We start from the raw sequence: 13,161 nt of genomic DNA, 5'->3' as shown, positions 1-13,161 counted from the left end.
TTATCCTAAATAGAGAAAATATTCTAGGAGTTTGAGGAGAGAGAGAAGGCTAGGATGAAGATGGGCTCAGCAGGAGGTGGGAAGGAGAGCTGGGAGACCTTAGAGGTAACTTCAGGATACCTGCTTCCAGGGTTTTATTAATTCCTCAGGATCTGTTTAGAATCTATGATTCAAGACACAATCAATTTGCTTCCCTTGTGTACAAGAATAGGTTCCAAAACAAATTTCACAAGATTTTATATGTATGTTGGCTCTTTTGTGTTCTGGGGAATTCTGTTATTCCCAGTCTCACAGAATCCTGGAGCCGTCCTTAAATCCCTGGACAGCTGTTTGATCAGGCAGAGGGTTAGGCCTAGTTACTATATTCAGCCTAGAAGGCAAAACCAGCGCCTTGGGAATTTATCAGGAGGCACAATTTAAAGTCAATTTAAGATTCTTTTCTGGGAACTGATTACCCTGGACTAAGATTCAAAATGTTTTTCAGTTCTGGTGTTTTCTGCCATTCCTCCTGGATATCTAAGCCTGACAGTCGGGATGACTGTAAGAGCAGGATCTTGATGTCACAACTATACCCACGCAATCCCACAGAGTTTGATGGAAGAGTACACCCCGGTCTTGAATCTTCTTTTTGGACGTCTTCACATCTCTGAATCTTAGCTCTTTCCATTAAAAATTTTATTTACTTTTTAAAATTTTTATTAATTAATTAATTATATTTTATGTGTATGAGTGTATTGCCTGCATGTATGTACTTGCACCCGTGTCGTGCAGAGCCGGCAGAGGCCTGAAGAGGGGGTTGGACCCCTGGAACTAGAGTTAGAGCCGGTTGTTAACTGCCATGTGGGTGCTGAGACTGGAACCCGGGTCCTCTGCTAGAGCAGCCGGTGCTCTTAACTGCTGAGCCATCTCTCCAGCCCCAGCTCCCTCCATTGAAAGTGGGAACAATCTATAGCTAGAATGTAAACTGGTTTCCGTAGAGGTTCCACCGAGGACGAATGATGAACTTCCCTCCTAAGAATCTTTCCACTTTTCAGGATCCGTGCTAAACCCAGATAAAGCACAGGCAAGTTCCGGCCAACCATGCAGGAGGCAGCAAACTGCAGGCGGGGTGGTGGGGCTAAGCACCGCGCTCCGGGGCGGGGCTGAACGGAGGGAGGACGGACAGCCGGTGGCCGCGCGTGCGCACTGACAGAGCTCTGCTCAGTAAGGGAAGGTGGGCCGCTGGGCGAGAGTGTGCTGGCACGGAGTCTGCTTCAGGAGTGAGGTACTGCGCTTGCGCATTGCTGTTGCTCCGCCGTTGTTTCCTTTCTTTTTAACCTTAGGGAACATTCAGGGCTGTGGATGACGTGTGCATACCACCATGAGACTATTTTGCCCTATATTTTCTTGCAAAGGCGCAGAAATCAAAGGGCCTTTGTGAACTTTCTCCCGCCCGACAGCACACCACAATGCCAAGGGTGAACATGCATGTGTATGCGCATGTTCAGGGGATACAGGCTGCCCTGGCAGTTTCCCGAATTTCTACTCCTCGAAGACCTAGATCTCTCATCTACCCGGCCTTTCACCTTCGTGTTGCTGGGGTGTTGGTGAGGGTTGCTGGGCAGGCCCATAACTTGCTAAAATAGTTGCTAGGATTCAAACTTTCCCACCCACATTTCACTGGGAAATGGCTTTCATGCCCAAGGAGCTCAAGGGTAGCAATTGTTTAAGTCTCAGCATGTGAAAAATGTGCATACAAAGTTACTGTGGTTAAAGAGCATGATCATTTCTGCACAACTCATACGTAGTTGTATAATTTTGAAGCCAGATTGATGTAAAGTCATTTCTCTATGGTCTGTTTTATGCCAGAGCACAGGGATTAGACGAGCCTTCTACAATCACCAGATCTCGGCTCATAAAATGAACCTCTTCCAGAAAGCATATTAAGTTCTTGTGGTAGAGTGCGCTTCCCACGGCTGGCTGGTGAGGGAGCAGAGAGGCAGAGTTTTCGTCTTCCCTTACTTTAGGCTCTTCTTTTCCAACCAAAGTAGTTTAGCAAAACGGCAAATCTGAATGGCACTACTTTTTTTTTTTTTCTTTCTTTCTTTCTCTTTGAGACAGAGCCTTGTAGCCCCAGCTGTCGTGGAAAGCACTATGTAGACCAGGCTGGCCTTGAACTCACAGAGATCCACCTGCCTCTGCCTCCTGAGTTCTGGGATTAAAGGCGTGCACCACCACGCCCAGCATGAATGGCACTACTTTTCTTTAAATCCTTTTAAATTCCTTTTGCCTCCAGAGGTGTTTCTTTGCAACCCTGCTGATACTCCCTGCTCTCCAGCACCATCTACTCCATGAGCCTTGTGAAGCTCTTTGTTCTCCAGTTCTGTGAGTCCATGCTGTGTCCCATGGTTTGCTGTGGTCTAGCACACATCACAGATGGGTGCTGCATTGTGAACAAGTGCATGTACACACCAGAGACTTAGGGGATGGGTCTAGACTCTGAGAATTCCTCATCTATCCCCATATCCTGTGCCAGACTTTGTCTTGATTCATTCATTCATCAGTCTGTAAAATATTCTCATTCATATCTGTAGTAGGCTACAAATCAGCAGTCACCACTGGCTTGTGAAAAGCAAGGAAGGATGCTTTATTTACGGCTGGGCTGTCCCTGGACTCCGGGTGAGTGCTCAGAGAACAGTGTCGACTCACAGCTACAGTTAGTTTTTATAGACAAGTGCAGTGGTCAGAGTTTAATTTCCAAAAACATTCAGTCATAATCCCCTATCCGAGCTGAAGCAAGCAAGCACGTTTACAGAAGCAGGTGTATGCAATTTAGCAATTGCCTTTGTTCTTGATCAAGACATTCTATGGTATTTGCCGTTATTTGCCTCCCTGATATTGTGCATTGTTTTTGGCTTCAAAGGTTGCAATGAAATAACAAGTACAAAATTCACCTTACATTTAACTATTAACTTATTCAGAAATGGGAGGTCACTTTAACGTGGCATTCCTTTGGTTTAATTAGGGACCCTCACCACTTCATTATCATTCAAATGCTTTATGAGAACATTGTTTGGATTCAAACACTAAACTAACCAGAAAGGAACCTTTATGGTTATAATTGAGGAAATTAGAGTGATGAAGAGCAGGCAGAATAATGGAATTTAAAAATGTGGTGTAGAGGCTGAAGAGATGGCTCAGGGGTTAAGAGCACTGGCTGTTCTTGCAGAAGACTCAGGTTCAAATCCCAGCACCCACATGGCAGCTCACAACCATCTGTGTAACTCCAGTTCCAGGAGATCTGAAGACACGGGTGCACTTATACACATGCAGGCATAACACTCATACACATAAAATAAAAATAAATACAAAAATGTGTGTGGTAGGAAAATTGTATTATATTTAGAAAAAAGATCCTTAATTTTTAAAGTGCTATAATAATATTTACAAAGTGCTGTGCTGTCAGACACTGATTCAACATGGTCCTTTGGTAGTAAGAGGAATAAACAGGACTATGTATGAGATAGTTTAGCTCTTTAGCTCACAGATTTCTACACATTTGATGGCTTAACAGAAATGCATTCTCTCTTTACCTGTGAAGGCCAGAAGTCTTCAGTGAAGGTGTCAGCATCCTCTCCTTCCTCTGGAAGCCCTGGGGGAGAATCCTTCCCATGCCTTCCAGCTTCTGGTGGCTCTTGATCGGCACTGATTTCTGTGGTTTTGTGTATCTGATTCTTCTGGATAGAAATGTTCACTGAGGGGGAGGGGGAGCCTCACTAGGCTCTGCAAACTCACAAGAAAGTTACAAGATCTCACAAGAAAGAAGACTTGTGAGGCTCGTTCCCAAGGTTGTATAAGCAATCAACAGTTGCTGGGTGCGAGGAGATTCTTCTGTGGAGCTGCTGGCCAGTTGTACAGGGAACTCCGGGGAAGCAGCTTTTGTGACTCCTCACCCATACTCCAGTGAGCTTTTAGGTGATATAGCTGTCATCTTTTGCATCGGTCCTCACCCACGTTCCTGTAAGTAACTCCAGTACTGAACTTTGGTTCAGGAAGCTGGACTTATTTGTTCTGTCAGGAGTAAATAGATGCTTCTCAACATCTCAGCAAAAGTCAGTCAACATGTGACTTCTGACCATGCTGTTCTAATCTCTGTGTTCCATGACTTCATCATGTTTGTGTCTGTATTAGTTACCTCTCTGTTGCTGTGATAAACATCACAACCAAGGCAACTTATAGAAGGAAGCGTTTATTGGGTTTATGGCAGAGGGATATGAGTCCATCATGGCAGGGAGGCATGGAAGGATGCAGCTGGAGCAGAAAGCCAAGAGCTTGTATCTTTAAGCATCTATAGGAAGCAGAGAGAGGGAGAGACAGATTGGAAAAGGGGCAAGCTATGTACTCTCAAAGCCTGTTCCCTGTGACATACTTCCTGCAGCACAGCCACACCTCCTAAATCTCCCAAAACAGTGCCACCAACGGAGGACAAAGTGTTCAAATACTTGGAGCTGATGGAGGACATTCCTCATCCAAATCATCACAATATCTCTTCTCTTTCTTGTGTAGACACTTGTCATTAGATTTAAGCTTTAGCTGGATAATACAGGATCTTTTCAAATTCCTTAAATATATCTGCCAAGTACCTTTTCCTAAATAAGGTCACATTCACAGTATCCAGAGATGTTGACATGAGCCTGCCTTTTGGGGTGACCATATTAACTTAACCTTACTCCATAGTATGGAAGAAAAAAGTCATTGGCAGGTTGATGAATATTCTGAGGTTTGTTAAACTATTCTATTTTTGCATTTGTTAGAAAATTTAAAGTTAACTTTTTTGAATTGCTACTATGGTCAGGATATATTCCAAACTGTGGGCTCTTTTGCTTGATTTATTTTTGAAGTCCTATGGAAGCTAGGAGAAGCCCTTCCTGGACTGGTCTTTGGCAGCTTTCGTTATCCTCAATGTTCCATGGCAGTGAGTTGTGGCAGCAGGCAGGTGGAAGGTGCGAGCAGCAGCAGATGGTGCCCTCTAGTGTTAAAACTCTTGTGTAGCTTTAGGAACCCAGGATTCCTCAGACCTTGGCAATGGCCAGTGTTGCAGTTCCTGGGCCCAGGGCACCTGAGACCTTTCGGGTTGAAAATGTGACAGCTCTCTGGAGCTCTTCTAATGACCAGGAATTGCTGCTTTTCCTTCTCTGGCTCTTACAGCCTTCGATCCTCCTTCAGTCCTAGCTTTCTTTTTTTCTCTCTGCCCCCTCTCCTCTCTCTCTCTACCCCATCTCTCTCTCCCTCCGTCTAACCCTCCCTTTCCCTTTCCCCTTTCCCTTTACTCTCCCCCACCCCTCTTTTTGAGATAGGGTCTCATGTAGGCCATTCTGACCCTGAACTTAAACTAGCTGAGGATGACCTTGAATTTGTGATCCTCCTGCTTCTCTTCCTCCCAGGTGCTGGGATTATAGGCATGCACCACCATGACCAGTTTTACGTGATGTTGGGAGCTTGAACTCAGAGCCTTGTGTGAGGTGAGCACTCTATCAGCCGAGCTGCATTCTCAGCCCTTCAGCCTCAGATGTTTGCTCTCTCTTGCCTTCTCTCTATTTCTTCTGCCCCCTTCTTCTTGCTCTGGTTGCTCCCTTGAACTGTCTGGGGGGTCTCTTATTGTCATTATGGGCTTCGTGGCTGCTGCTGCTGCTGCTTGCTCTCTGCTGCAAAAGTCTGCAGAATCCTGAGTTCCTAGGCCATGGAAGAGTTAGACCACTAGAGGGCACCACTGGCTGCGGCTTCTTCTGGTGCCAGTTCAGCCCACACTACAAAACGTAGACTGAACAAGACCACTCAAGAGAAGCTTGTTATTGGACCGGATGTTTCAAAATCAAGCCAGGAAGTACATGAGGGTACTTTCTGGATAAATCACCAAGTTAGCTGAACGGCCTGCTTGTATATCCAGGGGAAGGGATGTTTGTACCAATCACAGCAAACATTGCGTGCAAGTGAAGGCTTCTATTTGCACCAGATGCAGCATTGCAGCATTGTCCCCTTTACCCCAGCACAGCAGTTGCTCTACTAGGCCACAAGGGGAGATCTCGCTCCTGTAATCCCAGGCCTAGGAAGAAATGGTTGCAGGAACACCTAGAGTTCACAGATGCTTGTGACATAAAAAAGTCTGGTACAAACTACTTGAAATTGGCTGAGACCGAGGCTGTGCCTTCAGGAACCGAACAATAAACTTCAATTCTTGTGTGGTTTCCTCAAAGCATCTATGGAATGTTCAAAATGGGGGCGTTGGTATGAAAGTAGTTTAGTGGTTTCATTGATGGTCCTTTTGTCCAAGGCAACCAGGGCAGCAAGAAAGAGTCTAATAGCTGCCAATTAGGGAGTCAGTTTATTCCATCCCTCAGTGTCTTTGCTCATTTCCAGGAAAATGAAAATCCAGGAGTGCTTACAGTATGAACCGGAAGAATTTATCATTAACACTAATACTGATTTTAGTAGTGCGTTAACAATGCTTAACATCTCCCACTAGTGAGAGGTAGGTGTCCCTCATCTGTCTCAAAATTATGGGGTCTTGACTCACAAAAGATAAATGCTCAGCCCACAGGAACTCAAAATCTATGGGAGAAACTGATATTAAAAACATCATGTCAAAATGATGTATGGAAAAGTCTAAATTGGTCAAATATAATAACTGAAGATTAAATGAGAGCCAGCAAAAAATAGCAAGGTGTGTGTACAGGAGGCAGAAAAGAAAAAGTGTGCAGATAGCTGCTACGTTGACCAGATAAAATTCAGGATCCCAGGGTAATGTTAAATTCCAGAGAAACAACTCTTATTGATAATTACCATTTGTCTGAAGTTCTTACTTAACTTCGTGTCCTGTGTCCTGTTTGGCAACCTAGTAAAAAATATTTAAAAAAAAAAAAACCCAAAATATTCCAGCTTGCTAACAGGGTGCTTGCTGCTGTTTACAGACATGGCTTTCCCAGCTAAGCTCAAAATAAAGGTTTATCATCTTAGTCTATATTACATTCATGAAGACCATACAATTTAGTTTCTTAGAGAAGCCCACCCCACAGACAGAGGGAAAAAAATCCTATCTGAAAAGTTTTATTTGCAACCTTGAAAGGGAAACACTAACCAACCATTTTGTATATGAGGATACCGAAACATTTTTCTTATTTCCAGTGGAAGCCTGTGGCCCTTTAGCACTGTGGGAGTGGCTTTCTTCTAACTGGACTGTTACCCCCTGAGTGAGGAAGTTATTCCAATGAATAAATTGGAAAGACTTTTGTGTTGTAAAACTAAGAAGGAGTGGCCATTAACAGTTCTGATCCCCTTTTTCTACATTTTCTCACATCCTTCTCCTTTGGTTATCTAGAAAAATACTGTAAAATATGTCCCTTAACACAAGAAAAACTAGAATTCATAGACATATCATGTCTCTTTGGTGTAGATGATAGTTTAAGAATATCCAGTTTTTGCTGTGTACATCTCTACAGAAAGGTTAAAAGGAAGAATTAACAAAAATCAGATTTGAGAGTTTAATGGGATGAGACAAATGACATGAGGAGAAAAGAGAGATGGTAGCAGTATAAGTAGACCAGTTTTGACTGGTGAAGAGTAGTGTAGGATCAATGCTATAGTTGCTTCCTCCATAGAGGCGGTCAATGTGCAGTTAGGAGTTGTGTTACTGTAACACACAGGCTGTGAGAATTCGAATAGATTATTGTAATAGAAAGAAATTAGTTTACATCAAGATTACTAAGTTCCAATTTAGTTTTGCCAGTAGCTAGATGATAAGTCATATTTTCTCCCTGGGGTTCTATCATCTTCAGGCAAAGTAGAATAAAGTAATGATTTTCAACCACAGCATGACTGCTTGTTTGTGTCAGCAGGTCCTTCTTGTGGAGGGCTGCCCTGTACACTATAGGATATTTTATCACCCTTGGCATTGTCAACTCAAAAGCATAACTCTTACCATCCACAAAGGGGATAAGAGATAGTTTATTCTGGAGCCAAATATAAGTGACCATGGCCTGGGAACTCAGATTCAGGTTTACCCCCAATTCCATGTTCCAGTGTGGAACAGTTACATTACGTTTTTATAGTAACAAAACAAAAGTCATAAATCAAGACACCATTCAAATAATTTGGAGGATACATTCAGTAGGCAAAACGGGAGAATTCTATTATTGGTCTCAGATGCTATCTGATGACATTCTTAGCTTTTTGATTGGTGGGACCTGGTGGTCTGCTAGGATAATACATTTTATTAGTCACAAGAATGTTAATTCAGAAACAGAGGTAGGCAAGGTATGGCTATTAATGGGGTTAAAGATGCCCCCAGGTTGGAACTAACCTTATTGGATGTTTAACAGCCATAGTTTGAGGCCTATACTAATATAGTCAGAGGGACTTAAAGGACAGTTTTTGCCCCTTGCCCTCCAAGGTTAACTAAGTTCCAGGGGACTATGGAACACCTCTCAAAATGTCCTGTAACTGTGGTGAGTCACCTGTCCTCTTGTTCAGGGAGAACATGGAGACCCCACGAGATGGACTTGAACCAGTATTCAGTCTACAAAGAGGAGGGTCAACTCAGAGGAAACATCTCATTAATGCTTCCAAGTGAAGCTAGACATGGTCAAACAGGACCTTTGACTTATCGTCACATAGATGGAATTGGTAAAAGAAAGGAGCCAGGGGCTCCTCCCAAGCCCATGTGACCCCTGAGGTACAGATCCTCAAAGTGAAAGTGTAAAAATAGATTTATTTGGGCCAACTATGTGGCATTACACACCCAAAAGGAAAGTATAATCAAAGAGTAAAGTCATCAGTATATTTAAGAGTTCGAGGGATTACTGTAAGACTTCAAATCTTGGTCTGCAATACTGTAGTGCCCACCTGTATCTAAGGGAGATAACCCACTATTATTCTAAAATGATGGATGAATTTATTTTCTGCCCTTATCTAGAAGCCTTTGAGAGGGAACTGACACTGATTCTAACCACTCCAACAGCTCTCAAAATGCCTGAAAAGCAAATCCTGAATTCATCACTCTTGAGTCCAACCTTGGCAGACAAAATAAAAATGAGGATGAACTCAATAGAGGGATTGGAAGCTCTCGTCAAGACATTCCAATGGACTTTCATATTTAAAATTACCCTGTTCTGACTTTTTTCTAGTTCCCTGTCTAGAACTTGTAATCCTAAGTACTCTTGCCTTTATTTCTCCTTCACATCTCCTATTCACGATTCAAAGACTTTCTTTTCCTCCTTGAGATAAGAGTTATGCAATTTGGGAGTCTTTTAGATAGCCCCACTGAAGGGGTACTCCAATCGCCTCACCCTGTGTCCCTGTTCAGCATGGAAGAAGCCAGAGCAGTCTGTGTCCCAATTCCCTATTGGCAATTTGGGTAACCTCTTCAGAGGATGGTGTGATAAGAATAGGAGGTAGGAATTGGCTAGGCAGTTAGGGTAAAAAGACCCCAAAGAAAAGTAGCCAGTTTCTTGGCTAAAACTCACAATGTCCTTGGGCCTCTTAGCAACCTACTCCGTTTCAAAGGCCAAAAATGTCGAAAATATTTGAAAACTTTTATCTAATCCTTAAAAGATTTTAGAGTTACCTCTTCAGAAGGGGGAATGTTAGAGTAGCCAAAAGCCCCATTAAAAAAGAAAAAGAAGAAAGAGTACATGAAGTTATCAGAAAAAAAGTGATGGGGAGATATGGGAGGAGTTGGAGGGGAGGGAGTGGGCATGGATTTGATCAAAACATATGCATGTATGAAATTCTCAATAAATTATTTATTTTAAAAAAAGTAAAGAAATCTACACAGAAGAATTAGTATATTGCTTTTAATGAGAAAGCATTCTCTAGGAAGTCTTGGAAGTTTATTAATTTTCTATGAGGTGTGAAAGTTTCCATTTATGGATTTCAGAGGACAGTGTACAGCCTCACTAATTGAAAGTACCTGTCCTGTTCAGATTCACCAAGTGAAATCAATCAGTGGCCATCTCAGTGGAATGAATAAGTGCATACCTTGGGAATGCTAACGATCAGAGGCAGCCTCACAGTGCCTCTTGTTTCCCTAGATTGATGTGCTTTAGTTCATAATGACTCAGGTAACTATTTAAGCACCATTTTAATCCTAATTTTAGTACAGCACCGCATTCCACAGTAGTCAGTAGACACATGCCTGGCCGTGTGATAGGGAACCCGTGCACCATACAGACTGGACAAAGAATCTCCCAGACACCCCAGAGCTCATATGTTGTACAGAACTTTGTGCCCTGTCTGTAAACACACTGACTTTGTGCTGTGATTGTTGTCCTACTTAATTTTTTGCCTGTGGTGCTCTTGAGTGTTTCCTCACAAGACTGGCCTCAGTTTCACGTAGGAACCTATCAGCAATACAAACGTCATTGGCCCCACTCAACACCTGAATTAGAAGTTCAGCGGGTAAGGCCCAATAATTTGTGTCTCTAGCAAAGTCTTCAGGTAGTCCTCATGTGGCAAAGCTTTCATGCCTCTAAATTACATTGATAATTTTTTAAATTAAAGCAAATATTTCTCACCACCCTCTAACTGCCTTTTTTTGGGGGGCAGCAACTGACATTATGTAAATAAAATAATGTGATTTTTAGTCTTTTTTGCTTTCTTGACTAAGATTGTATCAGTAAAAACCTGGGCACAGCCATAGGCAGCTTGACATGTCCCGTTAGCTTAGTGTTATCTCTCGAACTCAAATGGATTCACAAGTCCAAGAAATTGTGGATAAAATCTTGGTTGTTCTGTATCTTAACTGTTATTGACTAAAGGATTTTGGTAACAATAATGAATTTTTGTCAAATTTTAAAACTTGATTGGAACAAATAAATGCATATTTCATGGGGGAAAAAAAAGATGCCCCCAGGTAATTTGTGAGTAGGTTCTGCATCTGCAACATGTCAGACTCTCCACATCTCTGGAGTGCTAATCAGTTGGTCAGCCTTTCAGGAAATTCAGTCCAAGATGCAGGAGTTCTTTCTGGGAACTTGCTTTCACAGCATCTAAACACCGGGTGCCACATCACTTCCCATGCCCTCCTGTACCCCCCTGCTGTCTCCCTACATTGTTATCTGTTTCCAGCAGCAAGAAAGCATCACTCCTGGTTGGGGAACACTGGGCAAGACTTCTCAAGAGGTTGCACTCAGAAGTCTGGATGGGAGGGCGAGGGAGTCATGGGAACTTATGGATAGTTTTAAAAAATTATAGTCACAGGCTGGAGAGAGAACTCAACAGTTAAGAATGTGTACTGTTCTTGCAGGGCACTCAAGTTCAATTCCCATCCTGTAACTCCAGCTCTAGGGGGATCTGACCCCTCTGACCTCTAAGAGCACTATGTATGATTTAATTCTAAATTGAAGGGCAGGAAGACAGACATTTTGGGACTGGGTAAAAATCCATTCAATATGGAGATACACATACTAACCTGGTACCCAAGAGCCCACGTGGGGAGGAAGGGGCAGGGTGCTTCATGCTCTTAGCCTGGAAGAGTTGCTCCTTGCTCTGCCTTGCTTGGTTATAAGAAGCATGATTGATGGGTTGGAATTTACAGAAACACAAAGTCAGTTCTGGGTATATTCTGGTTTATCAGTTGTCTATAGGGCTGTGATCTTAACTAGATTTAAGCCCCTTTAAGGTAGGGGCCAAATCAGAGTAGTGCCTTGTTTCCTACCCATCATCATTGTTTGACAGAAGTTGCTACAGAGTTCTATGGACACTAGAGATAGAAGAAGAGGAGATAGTTAGAAGATGATGGATGGCTGGATAAATAAATGAGTGAATGGATGGAAAGATAGAATGATAGCAGGTCCATGTGGTATTGGTGATGTGGCTGAGTTCCTTTTTACTCTACCCAGATTAGAAATCATGACTAGGCAAGGGGAAGCTTTTCCAGTGCTAGCCTGAGTTCTCAAGGCCTAGGGGCTAGACTGTCAACTCAGATGTCTACAACTCCAAACTCTGAGAGCTAGGGCCTGTTGCTCTAGTCTTTAGGAACCAGAGACCTGTGGCTTTAGGCACTGAGGTTGGAGGCTTATTGCTCTGGGGCTTAACAGCTAGCAGCCCTGGCACTTGGCAGCTATTGTAATCCTCTGTTTAAGTAGCAGTGTGTGGTGCCAGCAGGCAGCACATTAGTGTTACAGCTCTTGAATGAGTCTCAGGTGCTGTGACCTGCAGCCCCACACAATTAGTGTTATAGCTCTCCAGCCGAGAGCATTAGGAACCCAGGCCCCTGGCAGCAACATGTGTTAGCGATCTTGGGTCTGAGACCCTTGTCCCTTCACCCTTGGCAGCTTCCTGGAAATCTTCTAGCAACTGGCAACTACAGTTTCACTTCTGTGGCTCATCACAACCTTCTGTTTTTTTTTTTTTAGCTTGAACTCTCTTCCCTCCCTTGCCTTATCTTTATGTCTGCGGTTGCTCCTTGTCTCTGTTTCCTCTGCTCTCTTTTTCTTTCTTTCTTTCTTTCTTTCTTTCTTTCTTTCTTTCTTTCTTTCTTTCTTTCTTCTCTCTTTCATTCCCTCCCTCCTTACTTCCTTCTTTCCTTCCTTTCCAATCCCCACCTTCTCTTTCTTTCTTTCTTTCTTTCTTTCTTTCTTTCTTTCTTTCTTTCTTTCTTTTCTTTCTTTCTCTTTCATTCCCTCCCTCCTTCCTTCCTTCTTTCCTTCCTTCTTTCCTTCCTTCCTTTCCTCCCTCCCTCCCTCCCCCCTCCCTTTCTTTCTTTCTTTCTTTCTTTCTTTCTTTTTCTTTCTTTCTTCTTTCATATGTATGTTTTGCCTGCACATATGTAAGTGCACCATGTGTGTGCAGTGCCTGAGGAGACCAGAAGAGGGTATCCAATTTCTTGGAACTGGAGTTACAGATTGTTGTTAGCCACCCTGTGGGAACCGAACCTGAGTCCTCTGCAAGAGCAGCCAGAGCCATCTCTCCAGTCCCCTCCCCATCATCCTTATCCTGGCTGCTCTCTGGAACTCTTCAGCCACCCTCCTGTTCCTACTGCCTCTATCCTACCAGTCAGTGACTCCTGCCACCTCTGCCACTGTTGCCAACTTTGCTGCAGCCACTCCATTGCAGGCTTCAGCAGTCTCTCTTCGTGATTAGCTCAGCCCACTCTGCTAATAATAAAGATAAAGAGTCAATAAGGAA

General features: G+C 43.2%; 1 protein-coding gene across 3 annotated transcripts in view; it reads left to right on the top strand.

Moving 5' to 3' along the window:
* Positions 1 to 1,179: 1,179 nt before the first annotated feature.
* Positions 1,180 to 13,161, top strand: part of LOC103727364 (glutathione S-transferase alpha-3) — a 35,222-nt gene continuing 23,240 nt past the window's right edge. Inside the window, exon 1 of one of the 3 annotated variants that reach the window (XM_008825205.3) lies at positions 1,180 to 1,264. The gene's annotated coding sequence lies outside the window, so the exon portion shown is untranslated. Of the gene's footprint in view, positions 1,265 to 5,443; positions 5,502 to 13,161 lie in introns of those variants that run through there. The other 2 variants (XM_029559746.1, XM_017796126.2) reach the window with 2 other exon arrangements.

The sequence above is a fragment of the Nannospalax galili genome, unplaced genomic scaffold (genome assembly GCF_000622305.1).
Source record: "Nannospalax galili isolate Female #2095 unplaced genomic scaffold, S.galili_v1.0 scaffold329, whole genome shotgun sequence".
Lineage (NCBI taxonomy): Eukaryota > Metazoa > Chordata > Mammalia > Rodentia > Spalacidae > Nannospalax > Nannospalax galili.
The sequence above is the reverse complement of the archived record's forward strand: the minus strand, read 5'-3'. Positions and strand labels throughout refer to the sequence as shown.